We start from the raw sequence: 12,677 nt of genomic DNA, 5'->3' as shown, positions 1-12,677 counted from the left end.
GCCTGGGAGCTTCACCAAGGGCACCTTGTGCTCTTCCAACCCCGAGTGTGCCCTCAGTCTTGGCCATCCCGCCTGAAAATGTAGGCGATAGTGAGGCGGACTCGGGTGGCTGAGTGCGACACTGTGAGGTCATATCCCAGAGTTCATTGCTTTCACCTTTGGAGCTAATAAGCAATGAGTGTCAGGCTTTTGTGGCTCCAGTTGTAAATGGGAACAAACTCTCTGAGTCTAAATGCCATTTGAGCAAATATAGATGTGTGGTGTAGGTACTGTACCAATAGCTGAATAGGGGCAGGTTTACTTTTGAAAAGAATAACCTTTCAAATGTCATTTGATCGCATTTAGTATGTAATTGGCAGGACCAATTTATTATACATTTAATTAGTTGTAATCTCTGACTTAGTCCAAAGGTGATTCAGTATATGTACCTAAAACTTTTCCTTCCTCTTCACCAAACTACTGGAGTAACCTTACTCTTACTGCATGACTGAAATAAGCCTTTCTATGAGTTTTGCTCTTAGAACGATATTTCTTTATATCCTGCCTCAGCCTTACCTCCTTTTTTACTGCCGTGCCTTGCTCGAATCTTCTAACCCCTATCTTCCTCGTCAGTTTGACTTGAACTTAGATGCAAATACCTGCTAAGGGGAAAGTGAGGAAATAATTATTTACAACATATACTGTATAAATGCCTTTATCTTAAGTATAGGATGATCATACTGCAGACTAAACCCAAGGTGATGGAAGGGACCCTGAAGTAGAAGAGGCATGTGTTGAACACAGATGAAACTGTAATGCTTGGGAACAAATGTGCTCATCTCATAATTGAATCTATTTTCAGCCTTTTCTAAGTTTCTGATTAAATATGTGATTTTTAAAAATATGTCTATATTAGAGTTTTTAATTCTATTAGCATAAAAAGAGAGTCTGATGGGAACACATCTTCTTAATTATTATGAAAGTGAGAATTTGAGTCTAATTGATGAAAGTTCAATTAGGAAATGTGTTCTGTCTTGATTTATGCATATCTGGCCCTAAATTATCAGAAATTGACAGAATGGCAGGTTTGAAGGAGCTGAAGACCCAGTCTGTCTCCTGCAAGATCTTGCTTCATCGGACATCCCCTTTCTCTGGTATCTTCTGTTTCTTCTAGGATATACTCCCCTAAAAAAGTCAAGTGCTGGACCGGCTTTCCCCTTATACTACTGTCCCATCTTTCACTTCATTGCCAAACTTCTGGAAAGAATATTCTAGCCTATCCTCGTCTCCAGTGCATTCATTCCTCCAACCCATTCCAGTATGGAGCTCATTACTGGCCAAATCTAATGGCTCATTTCCATCTCATTCTGTTTGATCTCTTCCCCGGTATTCAACCATTTTGACCACCGTCTTCTTGAAAGTCTTGGTTTCTGTATTCCTGCACCATCTTGATTGTTCCTTTCCAGTCTCCATTACCTCTGTCTTTTCCTTAAATGTAAATATCTCTTCACTCTCATCCCTCTTCTCTTCTTGCCTTAACTTTGCCCTGATGGTTTTGTTTAAAGTCGTCACTGCTATGTAGATGACTTCAGATCTAACCCTGATACTGTCCTTGAGTGAGTCCAGTGAGTCTAACCCTCAAATTCCTTCCTCTGAGAGTCTGAGAATCACAAGCTCAGCTGGCACGGTGGCTCACGCCTGTAATCCCAGCACTTTGGGAGGCCAAGGTGGGTGGATCACTTGAGGTAAGGAGTTCGAGACCATCCTGGCCAACATGGTGAAACCCTGTTCTACTAAAAATATTTTTTAAAAATTAGCTGAGTGTGGTGCTGGGCACCTGTAATCCCAGCTACTCAGGAGTCTGAGGCAGGACAATTGCTTGAACCCGGGAGGCAGAGGTTGCAGTGAGCTGAGATCGTGCCATTGTACTCCAGCCTGGGTGACAAAAGCAAAGCTCCATCTCAAAAAAAAAAAAAAAAAGATAGAATCACAAACTCGTTGTTGCCCTAACCTCTTTGCAGTTCATGAAACCCACCTTTCATCCTATATGTCCCGCAAGTTTGAGGATCCCCAGTTGTTTAGGTTTGATAACTTGAAATCAGCTTTTCAATTCCTCCCCTGCTATTCCTCCCATAGGCACATCAGTTCTGAATCCTGTAAGTTCTACTTAGTAGCAATACCCAGCTATTTCCTGTCATTTCCACTTATGCTTCCTACCTTAATCCATACTTCCAAACTGGCTTCCCTTCTTTCAGTTTCTTCCGCTTCCAGCTAATCCTACACAATGCTGTCAGTTGTTGTTTTGTTTTTAAATATGATCATGTTACTGTGTCACCTTCTACCCCCCAAAAAACCCCCAGTTACTTTTCATAGCTTGTGCCCTACACTGCAGCTGCACAAGGCTGCCCTATGCTCTCCTAGCACACACAGTACCTTCTTGGTTCAGATTTTGCTATCCCCTTTACCTGCAATCCCCTCGTCTCTTGCATACCCATCTTCCACACACTCAGACTTCAACATCTTAATCTGTCCTCTGTCCTTTTCCAGGCCATATGTGTGTGCCCCCAGTGAGAGTTCATCTTACCTCTCAATTGTTAGTCTTTGCAAGTTCCTCTATCAGAGCACTTATCTCAGTGTGCCTTATGAAATAATTTTGTCATAACTGCCTCCTACCTCCTCCTACCACTGCCTGATAAATTATGAGCTTATCAAGGCAGGGATCAGCCTTTATTTCTCTCTCTACTGTCAGCACAGTGGCATCTGCATGGGAGTTTTGTAATGATGGCTTTTTTCTTGAACTCAGGTTTAGTAGAAAGGAAGGAAAAATCACTATATGGAAACAAATGAGATGGATGTTTCTGAATATTGCAAATCTAACACCAAAACCTAGAAATCTCTGTTGCTATTATTGGAGTCATCCACAGAGGGCTTGATTTCTCAAGTCTGTGGTACTTGGCCATATTTTTCATACCTGTGCTGAGAATCCCTGCTTCTTGTTTTAGGAAGTCAATAAAGTAACAAACTGCCAAAAAAAAAAAAAAAAAAAAAAAAAAGGTCAACTGAATTGCTCATCTGAAGTTTTGGAAAATGACATTATCTTAGGTTTTGATCACTGAAAGTCATCCTTAAAAACATTTGCCAGTCACCAATATAATACAAGATACAGATTGAAACAGATCAGCCCTTGAACCTGCTTTTGGAATAGCAGTCCCTGATACTCAAGTCCACATGTGCAACTGTTTCATCAGTCAAGTTCATTTCATGTCTTGTGTTGGATAGTGTCAGGATGCAGTGGGGGCATTCAAGGATAAGTAGTGTGTAGGATGAGTGGTACCTGGTCCCACTGAGGGATGTGACAGCCAAACAGTAGTGATGTGACAAATATGGTTAGCCCCAATATAAGATAGTATACATTCAGTTGTGCAAGAGAAACGCAAAGGAAATCCACTGGGGACTCACAGGAAGAAGAGACCACATCTAACCAAAATTGGAAAAGCCTGCATGGAATTGATAGTTGTTAGTGTAGGGCCTTGAAGGATGGATTCAATTTCCAGTGAAGGACTTCTGAGGTCTGGAACTTGAGTGATGAGGGTAGGGCACTGTCCACAGAGTAGGAAAGTCAGAAAAAGATTTTATTTGCAGAAACAGGTAGAAGAAAGGGGAAGGGGGAGGAACAATGAATTCTGTTTTGGACACATAGCATTTCATGTATTTTGACAGAATTGACAGCAAGCCACTGAAGGCCTGCCCCTCAGAAAAGAGTCTGGAGATGTAGATTTGGAATAGGTTCTTAAGTCATTTGAAGTTATGGGCTCCTTTGAGAATACGAAGTAAATTATAGCTTCTCTTCCCCTCAAATATGCAGTCATATACAAAACCTTACCTAAAATTTTAGAGGACGTCGGGCCCCTCTGAAGCCCCTTTGTGGGGCCCTGGTAAAGTAATCCTGGTACGTAATAGAGAAGTCCCGAACCAGAATCTTGGGAGAGGCCATCTTTTAGGGAGCGAAGATAGGAAAGGACCCAGCAAACTGAATGGTTGCAGAGGCAAGGGAAGAGCCTGGAAAGGATTAACAGGATGTCATGGGTGTCAGTGCTGGGAGAGCCAGGGAGATGGATCACAAGCTCCCTGGGGAGCTGACCTCCTAACTGTGACCTGCTTAAAGTCGGGACCTCCTTTTATTATCTTTGCAACTCTAGTGCCTGGTCCAGTGCCTGATATATATATATATATATATATATTTTTTTTTTTAACTTTTATGAATCTCAGAAAATGATCTCAGGGTGAAGGGAACAAACACCAGTTTGCAGGTGTTTAAAGGAAGCATACTTGGTTTAAAAAAGAGTAGCAGGCATGTTGAGGGAAGAATGTTTTTACCTTAGAATTTGAAAAAGGAAAATGAATATATTTGTGGAAAGAAATCTTGTCTCTTCTCAAGGCACGAGAGAGAAGGGATCTTTTCTTGAGCAGGATCCTGAAGAAGGCAGAGGGGGATGGGACCCAGCCCAGTTTGTGGGGCAGTTTGGGAAAGGAGGAGGGACCGTTATTTTTCTGAGACAGGAGGGGAAGAAAAGTTTCCTAACTGTCACGGTGGGGAATGTGGGAGTGTGCCAAAAAGGGCTTTCCTAGAGGTAACATAAGCCCCATTGCCTTGAGCAATACAAAGGGCCCCTGCTCGAAAAAGATTACTTTGTTAATATTACTGGAACTGTTCAGCCAGCTGCAGATTATCTTGGTGATTTTTATTGGCATTTGAAGTCAGAAGTGAACTTGCTGTTGCATCTGTGAAATGGTGTCTGGAGGCCAAGCAAGCTGGGTCCTGACTCTGGCCAGGTCATGAATACACCATGAGTGGGCTTTTTCATTTCAGACCACCCCTTTGGCTCTCTCTGGCCTCCTGTCCCATTAGTATTTTCACCACTCCATGTTTTCAAGTCATGGCTTACACTTTGAATTGAACTTGAGCTGTTCGGCAACACAGAGTTCACCCCAAACCATTAACTTCATTGTTTCTGTGTTATGTCAATCTGGTAAGATGCACACTTTTTTTTTTAGTAACATTTCTATTTTGGCCAAAAATAGAAATTTATTCATTTATTTTCTTTTTTAAAATCTATTTGCTTTGCTTTTCAAACACTAGAAATTGTACTGAATTCTCATAAATTCCATGCAGCTCAATACTAGTTATAGGTAAATGATATATTTTAATAAGAAGTGTCAGTGTTTTTGATAGTATGGTGATTTTTTTAAGGCAGAAATTAAAATCATGTATAACTGAACAGAGCCTGATAGGGCTACAGAAAGATAAAGAGTTTGATTATTGGGGTGATATGTTCATTGGCAAAGTTGTTCTTTTATTGATTTTCTTCGTTTGCTCATTTTTTACTCAGATGGGATAATCAGAGGTAATACACATATTAGATGAGAGTTTTTTAAACTGTCAGTCCTAACCTATCAGTGAGTCATAAAATCAATTCATTAGGTTGCAGCCAGCATTTTTAAATAGAATAGAATATATTAAGAACATAACACATAATATGGATGAGTGTGTCTTCGTGAAACATTTCTCTCCAGTGTATGTGTGTACTGGGTCATGGTGTTGAAGTGCACTGCTTACCGTTAATCGTGGTCCAAAAAGTTTGAAAAACACCATTTTAGGTAATGGTAGAATATGTAGAATAACATGCACTTTAAGTTGTTGTAGGTGTTAATATAGTCACTTAAATCTACCTTTACAGCAATAGGCGCACATGGATTTTCTTGAATTTTAAGTGAAGGTTTAGAGTTTATGAATAAACTCATGGGATATAGACTCACATAAAGGAAGTCTAGGGCTAGAAGAAATGAAGCCTGAGACCCAGGTGCCAGGCTCATAGCAGCCACCGTTGGGGAGACCCTGTGAAGGCACATGTTTACAGAGCCCTTCTGGTGTGTGGTAACAAGCATGTGCCATTGGAGTCCAGTGGTCTGTGTCTGAATCCAGCTCAGTCACTTACCTGCTTGGTGACCTTGGAAGTCACATAATGTTTATGCACTTCTGTGTTCTCATCTGTAATGGAGATAATAACAGTCTCTACCCCGTTGGGGTTTTGTGAGGATTAAATGTAAAGTACTTACGACGCTGCCTGGCATGCAATAAGTACCCAATAAATGTCAGTTCTGTTCTTAGTGTGCTGTTTTCCCAGCAGGTGTAGAGAATAAGGATGATTACCCAGCACACTTTTGCCCAAGACTATGAATAAAGTGAACATGATAACATGTGGGGCACTTTAAGCTCTTTAAAAGAAAGATGCTGTATATAGATTAGTATTCTTATTAACAAACCATTGGTTGTACCCTGAGAAAGGACTCTTTGAAAGTCAGAGCATTAAATCCAGAAAGCAGCTGACCTAGAAGGGTGAGATATGGGGGGCAGTGATACGTATGAAAAGAATTCTTCAGAAATGGTTTTCCATGTTTTTCTTTCCATCTTTTGACCCTGCTCAGGCTTACTACTTTTAGGGAAACATGGCTCATTCAAGTTTATGTTTTTGCACTTGCCACTCTTCTTTGACATTCTGCATTAAGCTCTTTAGCATCACAATACTTCTGTTATTCTATGAACTGATTAGCAGTCATATAGTTGCGAAAAATTTGTTTTCGTGTGTGTGGTGGGAGATATTTGACCTTCTTATGTCAGTCAGAAAATACACAGGTGAGGGAACTTGCTCTTGCTAGCTCTAATTTCAGGAGAGAAGCAGCTGGGTTGCACGACCTTTGCTGTGGAGACCAGCAGCCTTCTGAGGACTGCTGGTGTAGTGCATTAGACTGCATGCAAAGGATGGAAGCAAGCTCTTCCAAACAGCAGCAGCACCTTTGTGAGCAGCGCTCATCAGCATTTGCAGGTGTTTATTACAGCTGCCTTTGGTTTTCATAGTCTTTGCTGCTTGTTTATTTTTGCCTAGCTTTGGTGAACCACATCAAGCCCTGCCATATGGCTTAAACACTACCATATCTACCCTGTGTCCTCTCTTGCTCTACTCCAATTGTGCTTACTTGTAAAAAAATCGTCATAAAAGTTAGTAGAGTGCATTATGGAGGTATATATCTTTTATGATCATTTGAACGACAGGTATAAATGATCCTATAAACGATCCTGTGAATGGAGAATTAACATAGGACATAGGATGGTTTTTTCTTTGTTTGTTTGTTTGTTTGTTTGTTTGTTTTAGACGGAGTCTTGCTCTGTCACCAGGCTGGAGTGCAGTGGCATGAGGCACGATCTCGGCTCACTGCAGCCTCCACCTCCCCAGTTCAAGCACTTCTCCTGCCTCAGTCTCCCGAGTAGCTGGAACTACAGGCGCATACCACCAGGCCCGGCTAATTTTTGTATTTTTAGTAGAGACGGGGTTTCACCGTTTTAAGATGGTCTCAATCTCTTGACCTCGTGATCCACCCACCTCAGCCTCCCAAAGTGCTGGGATTATAGGCGTGAGCCACCGCGCCTGGCCAACATAGGATGTTTTATTTTGTGCCTCAGAAATGTGGAAATTTTTATAAATTGCTTTGAAATTTTAAACGAAGCTTAAATTTAGTGGACCCTTACTTTCTGGGCTGATTATGGAATTACTACATAAAGAGAAACAGCTCATTTTCACAGGGACACTGAAATGAAGTGCATATACACATGCTTTTAGCCTAGATGTGGCCTGATGACTAAAAGTTATTTCTTGGTTTTCTGTTTCCTTTTTGGGCAGGACTTTTTTTTCTTGAATCAACAGTTAACTTGGCAAATTGACATACTAGTTATGCTTTTAAGTCTCCTTCCTTCCTGCCTCCTCTAAGACTTGGTCCTCTATTCTCATTGATCTCTCTGTCTCCACCACCTTCTCCCTCTCAGCCTTGAAATGTGCTTGGTTCTTCTCCGTATTGCCCGTCCTCTGGAACTGACATTTCACCTGGTCTCCTGTAGCATTGCTGTCTATGGTCAGAAGCATAGAATTCCCTGCCCGCATCCACTCACTCCATAACTCATTGCAACCAGACTTCTAGCCCGCTCACTGGAGTGGAATGATTCTTCTGAAAATGACCCAAGGCCCTACAAGTTAGAAAACTTGGTAATCTGTTAGACCATATGCTTTTCAACTGCACTATCGTTTGACTCTCAACTATCCCACCCCTTCCTTTCAAAGTGGTGCTTTTAAAATATTGAGTAGATACAAGAGGATATTTATAAAATATGTATAAAATCTAAAGAATACTGATGGATGGAACTTTCCTTTGTCTCTCTTGAGATGTAAGCTGGGTAATTTCTTCAGTTTTATCTTCTATTTCAGCTGTGCCTGATCTGAGTTTTTGTTTGCTAAAATTTCCATTGTTATGTTTTTTTAATTATGAAAGTTCTATTTGATTGTTTTTCAGATTTGTTTGGCCATTATTTATAATCTCTTCTTCTGTGCTCAGATTTCTTATCCTCTTTTTGACTTCTGAAAGCACATTAAATATAATTTCTAATATGCATCTGATGATTACAATACCTGGAGTCTGTGTGGCCTTTTTCTACCACAGGTGTGTGTGTTTGCTGGCTCATGGCACTTCGTGTCTGATGTGGGTGTGTCTTGTGATTATTGCCTGCAAATTCCTATTCCTTGGAACTTTATCTGTGAGAATACTCTGAGGCTATGACTGAAGGCAGTTTTACCAAGAGAGGATTTGTGTTTCTTTCTGCCAGGCATCTTGAAGCACAACTGGTTTGGGACGCTTATGAATTAAATTCTCAGGTTGGATGTTTTGGGAACCATCTAAGTTTTGTGAGTTTGGTCCACATACTACTTAAGGGCTGACTTGTGATGACAAATTTCTAGTGGAGGATGGTGGTAGGGATTTGTTTCCTCCCTTGCTCAGCACCAATAATCTAGACAGGAAGGTTCGCTTGAAGTCCCCAGGTGGTCCTTTCCCATTCATCCTTCCCCTGAGTGTAGCACTTGGGAGGTTTCTAATTTGACTCCTCATTTTGGGTGGGCCAGGTCTTCAGGCCCTATCTCCTGTGCCCCAAGAGGCCAGGAAAACCAGTTCTGGAAGTGGCCTAAAAGTGAAAACCGGTGTGTTCCTCTTGTTGTCTGCATTCCTGTTTGCAGTTAGTTTTTGGCTTCTGAGTAAAAAACGTCTCAGTTATATCCAGCATTTTTATGTGTTTTCATCAGAAGTCCCATTATGGCATATAGACCATCACATTTGCAGATATCTCTCCCTCTTTTTTTGGAAACCTAACTTTCCCCATAGCTTCTGAGATCTAAATTCTCTGCCTCTCACTTCTTTTCTGGCTCCTCTGCATCCTTCTACCATCTAGATATGGGTTTTCTACAAAAGTCTGTCCTTGCTCTGAATTATGCCCTGGGCAAACTCATGTCCACGAACATTGCCTTTCTAAGAAGCATGGCTTCCAAATCTATAGCTTTATGTTTCCCTGTAGCTGTTACAGAACTTCAAGCAACACCGAAGGTCTGTTTAAAATGACTCTCATATGCCCCAGAAACCCACTCGTCTGTGTTCCCAGTTATTCTTAATGATATCATCATCCTCTTGTTCATTCACATTTGAACATTCGAAATCAAGGCCATCAGAGGTTTTCATTTCTTCCTTTTCTTGTTTTCTTTTCTTTTTTTTCTTGTTTTTTTTTTTTTTTTTTTTTTTTTGAGGCGGAGTCTTGCTCTGTCGCCCAGGCTGGAGTGCAGTGTGGCCAGATCTCCCAGCTCACCTGGCCTCGCCTCCTGGGTTTACATCATTCTCCTGCCTCAGCCTCCCGAGTAGCTGGGACTACAAGCCAGCCACCTAAGCCCGGCTAGTTTTGTATTTTTTAGTAGAGGCGGGGGTTTCTACGTGTTAGCCAGGATGGTCTTGATCTCCTGACCTGTGATCCAGCCGATCTGAAGCCTCCCAAAGTGCTGGGATTACAGGCTTGAGCCACAGCCCGGCCTTTTTTTTTTTAGACAGGGTCTTGCTCTGTCACCCAGGATGGAGTGCAGTGAGTGATCACAGCCTCACACGCCTTGACCTCTTGGACTCAGTAATCCTCCCACCTCAGCTTCCTCAGTAGCTGGGACCATGGGATCCATGACTCTACCTGGCTGATTTATTTTCTTTTCTTTTTTTTAGGTCGGGTGTCTCACTGTGTTGCCCAGGCCAGTGCTCAAACTCTTGGCTTCCAGGGGATCCCTGCCCTCTGCCCCCTAAAGTGCTGGGACTACAGGGCGAGGCCACCATACCCAGCCCTGTTTAGGTAGCGTAATGCTAAATCCAGAGTTCTGCCTCTAAGCCTGACTTAGTTTATATCTTCATCTCCTCTCTTCTAAACTGTTGGAACATTGTTTGGAGGTCTTTCTAAGTTCTGTTCACAACCTCCACCCTTGCCCCCAAACTTCAGCTGGTTCACTCCCTCTCTGTGGGTTGCAGGCAGACCTCTGTCTCTTTCACAGTGTGGCCCACCACTCTCCATTTTTTGTTACCGTCTTCACTTAGTGAATTGAGTGTGGGCAGGAGTGTTCACCAGTGGCCATGTATTCTCTGGAGTTTTGGCTGCCGTTTGTGCCTTTTATTGTTCAGGTGTCGGGTTGTCTTATCCTTGCAGGGGTGGTTCAGATACCAACAAGCGTCCCTCAAGCCCCATCTGTCAGAAATGTGGGCATTCTCACCAGCCTCATAGTGCTTTCTCTCCCACCTGTGGCACTTGCTGCTTTTACTAGTCTCTGTGTTGCCCTCCTCATCTCTCTTTGGATAACTTCCAACTCCTTAAGGACAGGCTGTCTTCCTTGCCTTTTCTCCACTTCATACCTTGTTCATGGCCTGAGCCTCAGTAAATGTTTATCGAGGTGGATGCAAAATGTAAATGGCCAATTATTGAATCAGTAGCAACAAGGCATCAATGAGAATAAATATTCTGCTTTTAGAAAGAGCATTTATTCAATAAGTATTTACTTTTCATTTAAGTTGTAAATAGATAATATATGTTCATGATTGACAATTCAGGAACTGTAAAGGAGTATACAGAAAAAATATCTCCTCAGCACACTTCAGCCACCTCATTTCCCTCCTCATAGACAACCAAGGTTTCAGTTTGTGTGCCTCTCCCACCCAGTGATAGTTGAGCCTATACATAACTGATTCACATTCCTTCCACCTTAACACTAATGGTGAGAGAAGCTATATACACTGGTATGTACCTATTTCCATCCACCGATGAAGCGTTGCCCAGTGAATCTGCTTCTCCACCCTCGATCTTCATTCGTGTGCTGTAAATCCCTCATTGCCATGTAATTAGCATTAACACCAAGGTTTGAGGATTATTAGGACATAGACATCTTTGGGAAGACATTCTTCTTCTTCTTATTATTTTTTAAACAGAGTCTTGCTCTGTTGCCCAGGCTGGAGTGCAGTGGCGCCAATCTCAGCTCACTGCAACCTCCACCTCCCAGTTCAGCGATTTTTAGTACCTCAGCCTCCCGGTGGCTGAGATTGCAGGCATGGGCCACCACACCTGGCTAATTTTTTGTATTTTAGTAGAGGTGGGGTTTGCCATGTTAGCCAGGCTGGTCTTGAACCCTGACCTCAAGTGATCTGCCCTCCTTGGCCTCCCAATGCTGGGATTACAGAGGCGTGAGCCCCAGCCCGACTGGAGTCTTTATTCTGCTTACCATAACAACCCAGTATGTTTCTGATCTTTTAATCTTTTTCTTTTTTTCTTTTTTTTTTTTTTGAGGCAGAGTCTGGCTCTGTTTGCCCGGACTGGAGTGCAGTGGTGGAGTCTCGGCCACTGCAAGCTCCGCCTCCTGGGTTCCCGCCATTCCTGCCTCAGCCTCCCGAGTAGCTGGGGACTGCAGGCCATGCCCTGCAATAGCCGGCTAGTTTTGTTTTGTTTTGTTTTGTTTTTGGATTTTTAGTAGAGGCCGAGGTTTCACAGTGTTAGCCAGGATGGTCTCGATCTCCTGACCTCGTGATCCGCCCGTCTCGGCCTCCCAAAGTGCTGGGATTACAGGCTTGAGCCACCGCGTCCGGCCTCTTTTAATCTTTTTCAATCTAATAGGTGAAAATGTAGCTTTAAGTTTTATTTTGTATTTATCTTGTTTGAGTAAAATTGAATATCTTTAGGTTTGAGCTATCTGTATTTGCATTTCTCCATTCTCTGTATCTTTTACCTATTTTTTGTTTGGATGTTTGGTCTTTTTCTTGTTAGTTGTAGGTACTTTTTATGTAATAGCTGTAGTGATGTTTGATATGGGTGACTAATATTTTTCCTGTATGTTTTTTGACTTTATGATGGATTTTGCTATGGAGAATTGTTTTCTATTCATTTGGTAGCATTTGAGAGTCTGTGTGTTGAGGGGCTCTAAAACCACCCCCACGTGTGGTGACTCAATAAGAGGACTCACTGGACTCAGCATATGATTGTACTCACAGGTATGGCTTATTACAGCACAAGGATGCAAAACAAAACCAGCAAAGAGAAAAGGCACATGGGTTGAAATTCGGAGGAAACCAGGCACAGGCTTCCAGAGTTCTTGTCCAGTGGAATCAAACAGGATGCACTTAATTCCTCCAGCAATGAGTTGTGCAGCACATATGAGATGCTGCCCACCTGGGAAGCTCATTAGAGACTTTGTGTCCACAGTGTTTATTAGGGCTGACCATGTAAGCACCCACTGCCTAGCACAAAGGAAAATTCC

The 12,677-nt window shown here is 42.3% G+C and overlaps 1 protein-coding gene across 3 annotated transcripts in view; it reads left to right on the top strand.

Moving 5' to 3' along the window:
- Positions 1-12,677, top strand: part of MTM1 (myotubularin 1) — a 108,154-nt gene that overhangs the window by 54,453 nt on the left and 41,024 nt on the right. The gene's annotated exons all lie outside the window — the stretch shown is intronic.

The sequence above is a fragment of the Papio anubis genome, chromosome X (assembly GCF_008728515.1).
Source record: "Papio anubis isolate 15944 chromosome X, Panubis1.0, whole genome shotgun sequence".
NCBI classification, from domain to species: domain Eukaryota; kingdom Metazoa; phylum Chordata; class Mammalia; order Primates; family Cercopithecidae; genus Papio; species Papio anubis.
This window is presented reverse-complemented; position numbering and strand designations above follow the sequence as displayed.